This window comes from Phasianus colchicus, chromosome 3 (genome assembly GCF_987193195.1).
Source record: "Phasianus colchicus chromosome 3, bPhaCol1.hap1.1, whole genome shotgun sequence".
In the NCBI taxonomy this organism is placed as follows: Eukaryota; Metazoa; Chordata; class Aves; order Galliformes; family Phasianidae; genus Phasianus; species Phasianus colchicus.
In genome coordinates, this window is record NC_143438.1 from 69273961 (window position 1) to 69287591 (window position 13631).

The 13631-nt window shown below is 37.0% G+C and overlaps 1 long non-coding RNA gene across 1 annotated transcript; it reads left to right on the plus strand.

Moving 5' to 3' along the window:
* Positions 1 to 975: 975 nt before the first annotated feature.
* Positions 976 to 12793, plus strand: LOC149918660 (uncharacterized). The gene is made up of 3 exons (XR_016465235.1): positions 976 to 1031; positions 11412 to 11527; positions 12644 to 12793. It is a non-coding gene; the product is annotated as an uncharacterized LOC149918660 (long non-coding RNA).
* Positions 12794 to 13631: the final 838 nt, after the last annotated feature.

Here is a 13631-nt window from a genome sequence, read left to right on the forward strand (position 1 = left end):
ACCCAGTCCCCAGGGAGACAGCACACTTTCCTACAGGAAGGGTTAGGGGACATACAGGCCCCTCAGTTCCTCTCAGTGGGGAGTCACCTATGACAACAATCCTTCTGTCCTTCTTGGTGGAGGCAGTCTTGAGGTGTGGAGTCAACCACCTCACCCTAGACAACCTTGTGAGTGAACCTCCCACTGCATCCTCTTTCAAGTTCCAGAACCTCAAACCTATTATGCAAGGGCACTAAGTTAGGTTGGGATGGGGGCTGCCTGTGAAACCAAGCTGGGACCTGTTTCCAGTCCTCTTCCCTTAAATCACCTCCATCTGCTTGAAAATGACACAGGAAAGCATCAACCACAATTTGGGGGGTATTATCTCAGTGTCTTTCTTCCTCCACCAATCTATCTCCTGCTCTCATTCTCTGATACTTCTTAATCTCTCCACATCTTCCTTGAGATTCACCACTGCACTGAGTAGATCACCCAACTGCTCACACCTCACACAAGCGAAATCCCTGCTGCCCTTTATCAGCAGCAACAGGCTCAGACCCTTGTTGCAGGCAGGGACTTGAACTGCCACATTTTTAGGTAAGCACTCCATCTGACTTGCCACATTCTTTCTTGCAAGAACCTTCTGCCTAGTGGTGACCATAGCTAGATTTTCTGTCTGGGAGGCAGCTGATAGGTGAACCAGTCTCCTAAGTAGACAGAGATACTCTTCTTCCTTGCATAGCCTGCTCTCCTACCCTGTGTGATCTGCCTGCACAAATTGCTGCTCCACATCCTTCTGATGTGCCATGCCCTGTTTACACATCCTGTTTGCATCACTCCTGGGTCACTGCTCCTTAGTGGCAGGTTTTTTACATGCAGGGGGTGATCCTGCCACTGCTCCTGGCTCCACCCCTGTGATGTCAGAAAGCCGAAGCCATGCAGAGCACAATGGCACCTGGCAGCTGTTCTGTGACAGGACTGCCCTTCAACCAGCTGAAGCAATTCAGTGTGGAATGCATCTGCTCCAGAGCTGAGCGCTTTGCCAAAAAGAGGTAAAGTTTCAGAAAGTTTGTTTTTTTAGATAAATTACATAGCCTGACAAATCTGCTGGCAGGACCAAGATATTCACAGAATTTCTACTGCAATCTAGAAGTGGATAGAGCATTTCTTGTATCCCATAGTTTGTTATGACCCTTTTCCATTAACAATCCATAAACTACCGAAGTCCCGCTTTAGAGTAAAATTACTGCATATTTTCTTTCCTGACCCACTGGACATTTTTATTCAGATTGGATTAGGAGCAGCTGGAGCTAGCTTCCAGATCGGGTTACACTCAGCCCCTGCTAGTGCTGGCTGTAAACCTCTCTTGTGATCTGCCCTTTGATCTCCAGCCTGTATGAGCCAACACAGCCAGCAACCAGTATTGACTTATGATAGAGGATGGTTCGGGTGCATATTCTGTGGCTTAAAAAAATGTGGTGTTTCTAGAATTTATCATTTGACATGATGGAAGACTGTCTTAAAGATAGAGAAAGCTGTAAGATTGAATATATATTCAGCCTCATGCAATAAGTACTGTAAGACACTAAATTGGTGCCAGTAATTTAGTCAGAAATTCTTCAGAATATAGCACATTCTGCTGTGGGAAGACTAACTCAGGGTGATGGGCACTGGCTCTGAAATGCTGGCAGGTAGCTGCACTATGGGACTCAGGTGGCAGCTGTGAGGACCAGATTTGTCACTGACACAGATTAGTCACTGTTGGGAATCCCATTAGAAAAAAAAATGGAAATCTAAAATTATAGAAAGCCTAACCATTGAAAATATGTATAATATTTCCTAGATCATGCTAGCCACATGGAATAATAAGAAAACTACAGGTCATTCTTCTTTATGGCTAAAATCATGACAGTTTATCATCTTCAAACTGTCTACCAGAAATGGTCTGATATGATATCCAACACTCATATGGAAGCTCCAAACAAATGACTTGTTTATATGATTTTTATACTCTAGATATTCATTTTCTAATCATTTCTTAATCACAGTGGTTAACACAGGAGTGTAATTATTACTGGTGGCACAGATCACTTGTAACAAAATTACATTCTTACTTATTATCATATTACCATAGTTACATTATTGTTACAGAATAACCTTTACTTAATTACTAACCACAAGAAATTATGGGAAATGATTTGAATGCTCTAATTTAGTGAAGATATCTTGCTTTCCTTTATGAGCAAAAAAATACTATCACAGCCAGGTAATAGAACAGCTCACATATATCAACATGCATTTACTGTAGTTCATAGAAGTTCGTTAGGCCAAAATGTTCCATTGTTTTGTTCCTGCAAAGATGAATATTCACAGTAAAGTTAACGTCGGGAAAAAAAAAAAAAAAAAGCAAACAGAAAAATAATAAAAAAAAAAGATTCACTTGATTGCCTGTTAAATCTGCATCTGTATATGAAATGATGGCTACATCAATGCACAACACATTAGAGTAGGTAGGTTTGAATGAGTTTTTCTTGAAGACAGGTTACAGATGAAAATTTTCTCTGCCATTCTGGAGATGCTTAACATCTGGACTTTTATTAAAGATTTATCCATAATTGCTGCACACTATTTAACTGAGCCCAATTTCATTTCTGTTTTGATAAGAGACTTTTCCGTACTATCTGTCAACTTTCCTATAAAAATGTAGAATAACTTATCTTGTTCTGCATTATATTATTTCATTTTAAGTAATTGTCGAGATATCTAAGAATAGAACAGGAAACAGTGAAACAGATGTAGTACTGGGCTTAGATCAGTGTACAATAGCTACGAATATACAAAAAGAGGTTGTTCCAAAATTCTAAATGTTGAACAGGAAATAGATAAGAAAAGCCTATCAAATGGTGAGATTAAGGGAAAAGTCTAGAGAAAGCTAGGAAATCAATCTTTAAAATAATTATGCATAAAGAAAAGCTGAGAAAGAAATGGCAGGTTCCATACACAGGTTCACACACTTGCAAATGTTTGCGCTTGCCTCATTTAACAGCTTTATGACACTCAGTCTATGGGAATAAGAAGGAATGAATTCAGGAGAAAAACAGTGACTAACTGATTAAATCCACAGAGATTTAGGAAAGAATTTTGTGTTGTGTAATTGAAAGAAAAAAAGAAACTTAAGAAGAGCCTAGCTCAGAAGTGGGCAAGATTCTGGTGTTTAAATGCAGGTGTTGTGTAATATGTGATAGAAGTAAAGTAAGTTTACAGGTCATTTTATGTGAGCTGCAAACTCTAAACTGATAGTAAAGACAATCAAGATTGCCATCAAACATATTTTAAGGCTGCAATCCTGTGGTTCTGAATTCTATCTGAGTACTAAGCAAGGCAGAATCACAGAATTGAGAAGATTTGAAGAGATCTCTGGAGGCTATCTGATCCAACCTCTGTCCAAGCAGGGCTGCCCAGAGAAAGGTGCCCAGGAAAGAGACTCCACAGACTCTCTGGTCAACCTGTGCCAGTGTGCTGTTAGCTGCACTGTAAATAAGTTCTTCCTGGTATCTGGGACAATCCACTTGTGTTCCAGTTTGTGCCCACTGCCTCTTCTCCTACAATTGCTGCAAAAAGCCTGGCTCCATCCTCTTTTCACTCTCCCCTCAGATATTTATAGACATTGACGAAATCTTCCCTGAGTCTCTTCTTCTTCAGGCTGAGCAGTCCCAGCTCTCTTGGTCTCTCCTCATAAGAGAGGCATCCCAGTCCCTTCACTACCTTTGTGGCCCTATATTAGATTCTACAGTGTACTCATTTCTCTCTTATGCTGAGGGCCACAGACCTGGACCCAGTTCTGCAGATACAGACTCACGAGCACTAAGTAGAGAAGCATCACCTTCCTCAACTGATGGCAACGATTTCCATAACGCAGCCAAGAATAACCGTAACTTTCTTAGAAGCAATGGCATATTGCTGATTTATATTCAATTTGATGTCCACTCAAATTAACATGGTTGTCAAGCAGGTCTCCAAAATACCAGATCTACTGCATGTAAGCATTTTTTTGTGACGTGATCAGGACACAGCAGATATGTTGCAAGTGCCTCTGTAGAGATCAAGTGTGTGATTCAGTAATTTAAATTGGTGTTGATAAAAATTTGTAAATCTAATATTAGTAATGTGTAATCTCTGAGCAAAGTCATCGACTGGCAGTTCATGAAGAAAGGAGGATCATGTGCTGTTAGTTTTCATTTTTGTAAGAAAAGCAAAACAAAGCAAAGCAATAAAAAAAAAAATCCAAGAGAAAGCAACACTATCTAATCTGCAGTAATTACTGTCAAGTATTTAAACAGTCTTTCACTGCAGCTAATTTATATGCAGTCTTAATATAGAATGATTGATGTTCTTTAAGGTAAACAAAAAGACATTATGCAAAAGAAAGCACTGCCTTGAGATAGTAATGTAACACCCAGGACTCATGCTGTATTGTATGTTATCAGCTAAAACCTTACAACCAATCTGACTGAAAACAAGAAAGCTTCTAAATAAGGACACATAAGACATCCTACAGGCAATGATGAGTTTTTGCCTCTGAAAGATGTCTTAGTCTTTTATTTGCCAAGCTTAATATGAGAATAGAGATAGAATAAATGAAGTAAGCAGGGCAATCTTGTCAGAGAGAAACAAGAATAGGGATGCTAGTTTAGACAGACATTTAATCCAACTTTTAGCCACAAAAAATAATTCTTAAAATAATAACATGGTTTGCTACAGAAAAAGTAGTTTTTTGCTTCTTTGTTCTTGCCTTTAGTTTTTATTTCATAATATTAGTTACCAGTCTCAAAACAAGATATGCTCCCCTCTTTTTAATTCACCATACAACTTAACATATATATATAAATACAATTTGATACTGTAGTAAAAATATTTGTGTTGAAATGGGTGCTTCAGAAAAATAGGGGAGCATTGTGCAAGTTTTATGCCTCAGTTACTTTTAAAAGAGAGCACAATTCAGGTTCGGGTTTTGATCCTTAATTATGTTCTCTGTTTTAAGCCAGACAAAGACATTCTGCATCTGCTGCAAGGTAGTCTAGTGAACAGATATGACATTGTTTCAGATGTCCAAATTTCCTTAGACTATCAGAAACATGTTTGAAGTGATCAGCTCTACTGACCATAGTAGTTCAGAATAATGAAGTTAGATTTCATCATAGGTTGCAGTTCTATTTTTGAAAATATGGACTTAGTATCTCTTCAAAGCCTTTATCTGTCTACACTATGCTTTGAGTGAACATCACACATACAAGGAGGGTCCTGAGGTTTAATTTTCTCTGTAGAATTACAGGAAGAGGAAATATTTTATTGTTAGCCTTTTAGCCTTGCTATGATCATCTTATAAAAGCACTTAAGGCAATTACATATATGTCTACTAGTCCATTTCTAACTATATCTATCATAGTATCCTATTTATGGTTACAGTGCTGTGCATTTCATCAAATTATTCATTGGTTCCTCCTACAAGCTGCTTAGCTTTCTTTCCACCGTGTTTTAAGACACTGAGAAACTATCAGTGTATATATTAGATAAAATTGTTTCCATGCTTTTCCTTGCCACTGTTGATACTCAATTTTATAGTTCTACTGACCCATTTTATTCATTCTTTGTGACTTAAAAGCCTGCAGCATTCAACACTAAAAATAACTTCTCATGAAAAGCCTTTTTTCTAACTTCCTGTATTCGCTTCATCTTTCAAGTAACTGTTTAAATAAGTTTAATGGTCCTGATCCCCCAAATCACTCTACTATAGTAAAGGAATCATATAATATTCTGAATTGGAAGGGACCCACAAGGATCACTGAGACCAATTCTTGACTCCACACAGCAGCAGCCAGAATTCAAATCTGTCTGAGAGTATTGTCCAAATGCTCCTTGAACTCCAGCACTCTGGGCCGTGCCCATTGCCCTGGGCAGCCCATTGCATGCCCACCGCCCTCTGGCACAGAACCTGTCCCTATCAGGGCCTCCCCTGAGCTCCTCTGCTCTGGGCTGCACAAACTAAGGGTGCTCAGCTGCTCCTAATAGACCTTGTCATAGAATCATAGAATTTCTTGGGTTGGAAAAGACTTTCAAGTATCAAGTCCAACCACAACCTAACCGTACTACCCTATCAACTCATTGCTAAATCATGTTCCTGAGTGCCACATCCAAATGTTTTTTAAACACATTCAGGGATGGTGGCTCAGCCACCTCTCTGGGGAGCTTATTCCTGTGCTTAAAAACAATTTCTTAAAAAAAATTTTTCCTGTCCTCCAGATCCTTTATCATTTTTGTTTCTCTCCTTTGAATGCTCTAGCTTTATGCCTTTGTATTGTGGCACCCAAATCTGCGCCCAGTGCTGGAGGTGAGGCCACACAGTGCAGACCAGAGCAGGACCTGTCACTCGCTGTCAGTGCTGGGCCTGGTATATCCCAGGATACAGTTGTCCCTCTGGCTGCCAGGGCGCACTGCTATTGATTATTTTTGAGTTACTCTTTTAAAATCTCAGGGATCTATCTGTTCTTGAAGTAAAATACTCTTCTCTCCGAGAAAAAACATTTATTTTTTTTTAGCTTTCACATTTTGTGAATTTTCTAATCTTCATTCTCTTTAACAGTAATTTAGAGTATTATTTAGCTGGTGATTTTGTCAAACTCACATTTTGGCAGGGAACTTATGTTAAAAAACTTTTAAAAAGTGTTAATATATTGTGGCTGCCTGGTTTATCTTAGAGCTTTTATTCTTAAATTTTTAATTGCTTACACAGGAGAAATACTAAAGTCTCTAAGTTTTTTCATATGGGCTAGATATCCACACAATAGGCTTATCTCTCCTAGTGACAACAAAGCTGTGTTTTTTAAACATGAGTAATTGCCTGGGTACAAGCCAGGAAAATCCTTTCTATATCTAAACAAGCATTGTACATAAGGCAATTGGAACAATAGCTGAACACTGATAATGGCTGTTCTTGAATTTTCCCACAATTTTGATACCTGGAAATAAAAACATAGTTCCAGACTTACTAAATATATAATAGCCATAGTGTAATTTTAAAAATACTTAGTTTACTTCCTTCACATCACTTAAATGTATTGTTCTAGGTGAGTAGATATGATCCAAGTAAAAGATTAGTTATACATAAAATATATAATATGTACATTTTAAAGTAGGTCTTATAACAAATGTCACTTCCTCAATGCTTTAAATTATATTACATAGGTAATATTATGCATATGAGAGTTTAAGGAAACACATTATATATAGTTTATATTACACAAAGGTACTTCTGGTGTCTAATGGAAAGTTAGTGGAAATTTAAATGGCTATCTTTATAGTCCAAGCTACACACAGTCCAAAATAAGCTGAAGTCATTTTCCTGTTATTTTTAACTCATTCAATATTAATGAATAAGCATTTTATGTCAGCAATGAATTACGTTTTTATGTCATCTGATCTATTCTTACAAAGTAGTACTTAATGTAAGCACATATGCTAATGGTCACCAAGGTCCAAGAATGCAAAGTTGAATTGTATCTGACTGAAAGAGCAAAGGCAAGCAGAACATTTTGGACATGACCATTTCATAATGTTGAATTTTTAGCCCCAACTAAGCCTTTACAGTTGTTTGGGCAAGCTGTTGGACAAGGTGCCAGAAGGCTTTTATATTCTGTACTTACGGTAATGTACATGAAACATACATGAAATTCAAGGCATTAGAATATTACTGTTCTTAAGAATATTCAGAAGAGTAGCAAAGAGAAATATAAAGCCATATTTGCTGCAGTGTACTGTAGGAGTCTGAAGAATCTAGATCTAACTTTGGTTATCGGCAAGGCTGCCAATGGCTGCCAAACAGAGCACCCCTTGCGACATGGCCTGGCCTGGCCCAGTCTTTTGAGCGCTACACTGTCTCTTTCTTGGTTAACCACATAGTTCACATGTTGTCAGGGTAATGACAGTACAGACCTCTCCAGACATCTGTACAAAGTCTGTATGTAAACACAGATTGCTTAGGACTTAAGTTCTTCCAGAAGTACAGTTTTGGAGCCCGGAATGCATTTCATCCTCACATGTTTGTATCTTGCTCTACATCAACTTGGTTCAACCACAGGATATATTTTTGTTATTTTCTCTTCTCTGAACCGAATCTGATTCTTTCTTCCTCTTTTCCAAACTCTCCAATTTGCCTTATCCTGGAATTAACCTCTCATAGAATTGCTCAGGTTGAAAAAGACCTTAAAGATCGTCAGGTCCAACCACAACCTAACCTTACTACCCTAATTCTAACAGCCCTCCTCTAAATCAAGCCCCTGAGCACGCATCCAAACGGTTTTTAAACATATTTAGGGATGGTGACTCAGCCACCTCCCTGAGGAGCCTATTCCAGTGCTTAACAACCTTTTCTGTAAAGAAGTTTTTCCTGATATCCGCCCTAAACTTACCCTGGCGCAGCTTGAGGCCATTTCCCCTCATCCTGTCATCTGTCATCTGTAAGAAGGGACCAACCCCACTCACTGCAATCAGCTTTCAGGTGTTTGAAGAGAGCAATAAAATCTCCCCTCAGCCTCCTCTTCCCAGACTAAATAGACCCAGTTCCTTCAGTCCCTCCTCAGAGGGCATATTCTCCAAGCCCTTCACAAGCCTTGTTGCCCTTCTTTGAACCTGCTCCAACACCTCAATGTCCTTTCTGAATTGATGTGCCCAAAAAACTGAACACTGTACTTTAGGGGGGGCTTCACCAGTGCTGAATACAAGGGATTACTTACTTCCCTAGTCCTGCTCAACACACATTTTCTGATACAAGCCAGGATGCCATTGGCCTTCTTGGACACCTGGGCACACTGCTGGCTCATATTCAGCCAACTGTCCGTCAGTGTACCAAGGTCCCTTTCCATCAGGCAGCTTTCCTGCCACTCCTCTCCAAGCCTGTGGGGTTGCCATCGATCCAGTCTGTCCAGATCTCTCTGTAGTACCTTACTACCCTCTGGCAAATCAATACTTTCTCCCAACTTGATGTCATCTGTGAACTTAGTGAGGGTGCACTCAATCCCCTCATCAAGATTGTTGATAAAGATGTTGAATAGGAGTCAATCTGGTACTGTGTCTTGGGGGACACCGCTCATGACTGGCTGCCAACTGGATTTAACTCCATTGACCACTTTAGGCCCGGCCATCCAGCCAGTGTTTCACCCAATAGAGCGTATGCCCATCCAAACAATGGGCAGCCAGCTTGTCCTTCTCATCTATTCAGATAATAAGTATTCAATCACCACCAGTTTCATTTGATTCTTTCCTTACTGTTTTCTGAAACTATTCTCTTAATAAGTTTATATTATGCAACTGAGGATCCTTGATTCCAGGTCTCATAAGTATTACAGGAGATGAACCATTCTGTTATAGGCAGCGTAGTTTCATTGTAAGGGCATGATAATGATAGAGTGCTCAGGAGGCTATTTTGTGGTGCTTTCTGGTTCACAGAGATTGGTTTATTGTGTGTGTGTTAGCTACTGTAATAAAGCTGTAATTGCAAAATTCTTTCAGTTAAAAACCCTTCTGATTTTTTATTTTGCTGATTTTTTAAAACATCCCTCTTCCAAACTCTTTCTGTGACTGATGCTTCCTTAAATGTAGTGAGAAAGGTGAAAGAATGTACAAGGGTCCCACTTCAAAAACAATTATAATTTATTTTTCCATATAAGCAATTGAACCTCTAACTCAAAAAATGAATTTTACAACATAGTGAAGTAGGAGGAAAAAAGAGTAAATTATTAAGCAGTGAAAAAATTCAGTGAAAGATGTTTTACTGTGTATCAAGTGATTCTTATCAAATGAAATTCTTACCTCCTGTGATATTATAATGCACTCACGAGATGCCTCATAAGAAAGGAGACCCCTGATGAGACAGTGGATTTGCAACCTCTTCCAAGCCTCTCTTCTGGTGTTTGGATCTGTCTCATTTTTTTTCTTACACATAGGAGTAGAGGTAAATTGGAAAAGTCTGCCTTAGGTTGGTGTCTGTGATTGTGAAGGCCAGAGGGAAGTTCTAATTGTTTCAGAAAGGCAGAGACCTGAATAGCAATCTCCCATCTCATGGATAACTCTCCTATTTCCTAGGCTGCTGATTACGTGTAAGCCAACAAATGAATAACCACTTGAAAGTCTTTTGAGGGGAACTTAATCTGGTCAACGTACTCTGGGTATATGACTGAAATAGTCATCATGGATGATGTAAATGTGGCCTCCAGTGCTCAAGAGTGTTAGGCTTTGTGTAGCAGAGTATAGCCACAGGGAGTAATTTATATACTGTAGGCATTTATGCATTTCTGAAGTTAGATTAGTGTTCTAAGGGTTTCACAGATGCTTTATGTCCCCATAGATTTTGTCCAAGTCTTCACAGAATGACTTTCAGAAAAGTATTATTTGATTTCTTTTTAAAATGTTGGTTCAGTCTATTCACCTAGTTTATATTTATGGGTGCAATTAATTACACATGCATCTGCATACACATCCCTATTGCAATTGTTGCCTGTGTTAATTAAGAATAATGTTGAATGCCAGATAGAGGCTACAAAAATTGCTTTGAGAAATGAATGAAACTGCACTGCTTTCAAAGACTGGAAGCTTTATAGCAGTATTCCTTTCAGTATGGTTGATAGATCACAGAATATTTGCAAGCCATCAGAAGATAACCCATATAAATACTAGTACTTAAAAACAAACAAACAAACAAACATGTATTTCCTTGCAAACTAGAAAGCAAGGAAACAGAGATAAATAGAAACAGCATGTGAACTGTCCAGCCTAATTTCTATTGGTTTGTAAATGAAAATAATCACTGTGTAGCAATATAGAAAATAATCTTTCATTCTATTTGGTTTGTTTATTCAATTATTTAATTTCTTTGAATATAATAAATGAACATTGAAAAGTGATATGTTGAAGTGGTGATTATCTAATTGCAATGGAGAAAGATGGTCAGGTGGGTTAGAAAAGAAAATGGAATATTAAGAAGATCCATGCTTAATTATACTCACTTTTATTTATACAGAAAAATGTACTGTTAATTGACCACTATGTTTCTCAAGCCCTTGAAGATTTATTTTAGTAGTTCTTTGACTATAACAGAAATTGAGACTGAAATCTCAATTGTTATGTGTGCCACAAACCAAAGAATTAATAGCTTTCAATTTTTTTCTTTGTAACTTCATGGTATTAATAATAGTTTCAAGTACAAATAAGTATTTTAACTTCCAAAGAACTGATACAGATACAAGTTTAGTTTCCAAATTGCTTTTTAATGAGAAAATTCTGGTGAATAAAAATTACTTTTATGGTCTAAATTAAACAGCTTCTTAAGATCAGTATTATCAAATATGCTTTTTAAATATAATTTCCCTTTATGTTAACAGGTAATGGTTTTGTTTTGTCTTGTTTTATTTTCTGAAAGAAGAAAAGTGAAAAGCCATTAGAAAGAAAAAGAGATAGGAAGGAAATTTTTACTTAATGGGCAGAGAAGCATCAGTCAGTAAGTACCAACATGTGCAAAGACATATTCTTTATGTCTGAATTCACTAATAAAGGTGCTGGAAAGAAACATTACTGTAGTATTCCACTGCTTTGTTCATTTTGTTGAGAATTTAATAGTAATGAATATATCTGTTTATTTTTTGTAAAGAATTTTGATTCTCTTTTATGGCTGTCATTTAGATGTTCATTTGGAATTCTGTAAGATGTGCTATACAGTCTTCTCGTAAGTAAATGTCTCAGTTCCTTCTCAATAACAATAGAAACACCTGAAAGAGCTTTTCATTTTAAAGATCTGAAATTATTTTACTTCTTGGGATTTTTGATTTAAAAGCATTAAAGCTTATTTGTTAAAAAGAAACTTTGTTCTATTGAGAATCTGAAAACTGACATGGTAAGACTGTCTGATCAGTTTTGCAGTGCTTGTTAAAACTGTGGAATTTCTTTAGTCAACTGTTTTGCAAAGACTAACTCTGGCAAAGCCAATAATGAATGAGGGTATTGCAAAGTTAATGGTGCAGAAATGATCCATGATTTAAATATTAGATTTAGTGGAACAGCTATGAGACACATTAATTACTGTGCTATATAAGTACGGAGCTTAAAAAGTAAGTTTTGCAGGAGGCATAAATAACTATCTATATATTTGTGACAAGATCTCGTAGTACTGTGTGATGGCAAAACTGTTACAAAAGATGGCCATAAGCTTTGAAGGTAAAGCTCCCCTAAGTATCAGCTTTTTTGCAATCATTAGACCTAGTACAAAGTGTAGCATCCTTGTCTGGAAAAAAAACTAATTCAAACAGCACAAGCCACTGTGGTTGAGGTAATATTTCTTTGAAGTATATTTTGGCACTAGCAGTACAAATGAAGTTATTCGACTTCATTGTAATGAAGAGTGACAAATTAAAATGAACTTCCCAAATGTTGTTGTTTTTTTTTTTAATATTTATTTGTATTAATAAATGATTTTGCAGACCTATAAAAAGAACTGCAAATACATATATGTATATATGTATATATGTATATACGTAAATATGTATATATATATATATAGGAATATAATACGTGGAATTATAAAATTTATTCCTGACACAAATATTCATCTTTCTGATAGAAAACTGGAAGATGGCAGAAAGACACACTAGGAAGGAGGAAGCACAGGTAGCAATGTAACTATCACACTGACTTTATCATTAGATTATAAATCAGTAATATGTTGGTTTTACTAGTGCTAAAATAGTTACATTCTGTTTCTCGTATTTGATGTCATCTGTTAGTTGCACTTATGTGAAAATAAATAAATAAATAAATAATGAAAAATATCTTGTTTTTTCATTAAAAGAAATAAAAATGCTGTTAGATTCCATATTCTTTAAGAACCAAAAATAAATTCTCATATACAAGAACTGTGGAAAGGTATGTCTTTATTGTGTAGTTTAGACATGCAACTTAAGTTCTTATCCTGTTAGACTGAGTGAAAGAAATTTGAAAGACTCCTTCTTGTCCTTGGTCAAGAACTTGCTAATTCCGAAGATGAATCTGGAACTAAAAATAGAAAATAAAGCTCAGATTTCTAAATTCTGACAAGTGAATTTGGGTGACTCACAGTCGGAGCCCCAGCCTGATGATTTTCTATTCTTGTTCTGTGTTCCAACACAACTTGCACTCAGAATTATGCTTTAAAAAGAACTGATACTTTTTTCCCATTGCATTTGCCTACCAGTTTCAAGGAGAGAAATTTAGAAGAGCTACCTGAGGTTATCTAATGCGATAATTATGTTCTACTTGATCTCTGCAGATTAGATACTACCAGGTTGCATGTCTCTTTTCTACACATAGTTTATTTTCTTCTAAATAATCAGTTTCCTATAAATACTTCACAACACCTACAATATCATGAAAGGCTGTTTTGCATTCTACATGGAGGGACATCATTTTGATGATGTAGAACTTTAACTGTCACTGCCTTTATGATGAATAATGCTAGGCAACATTGTTCAAGTGATGGATAACATAAAGAGCCATAACTCTGATGATGTATTCTAGCAATGGAACAATCCTAATGCAAAATACATAATAAGATCATGTTGCTTGGAGTTATA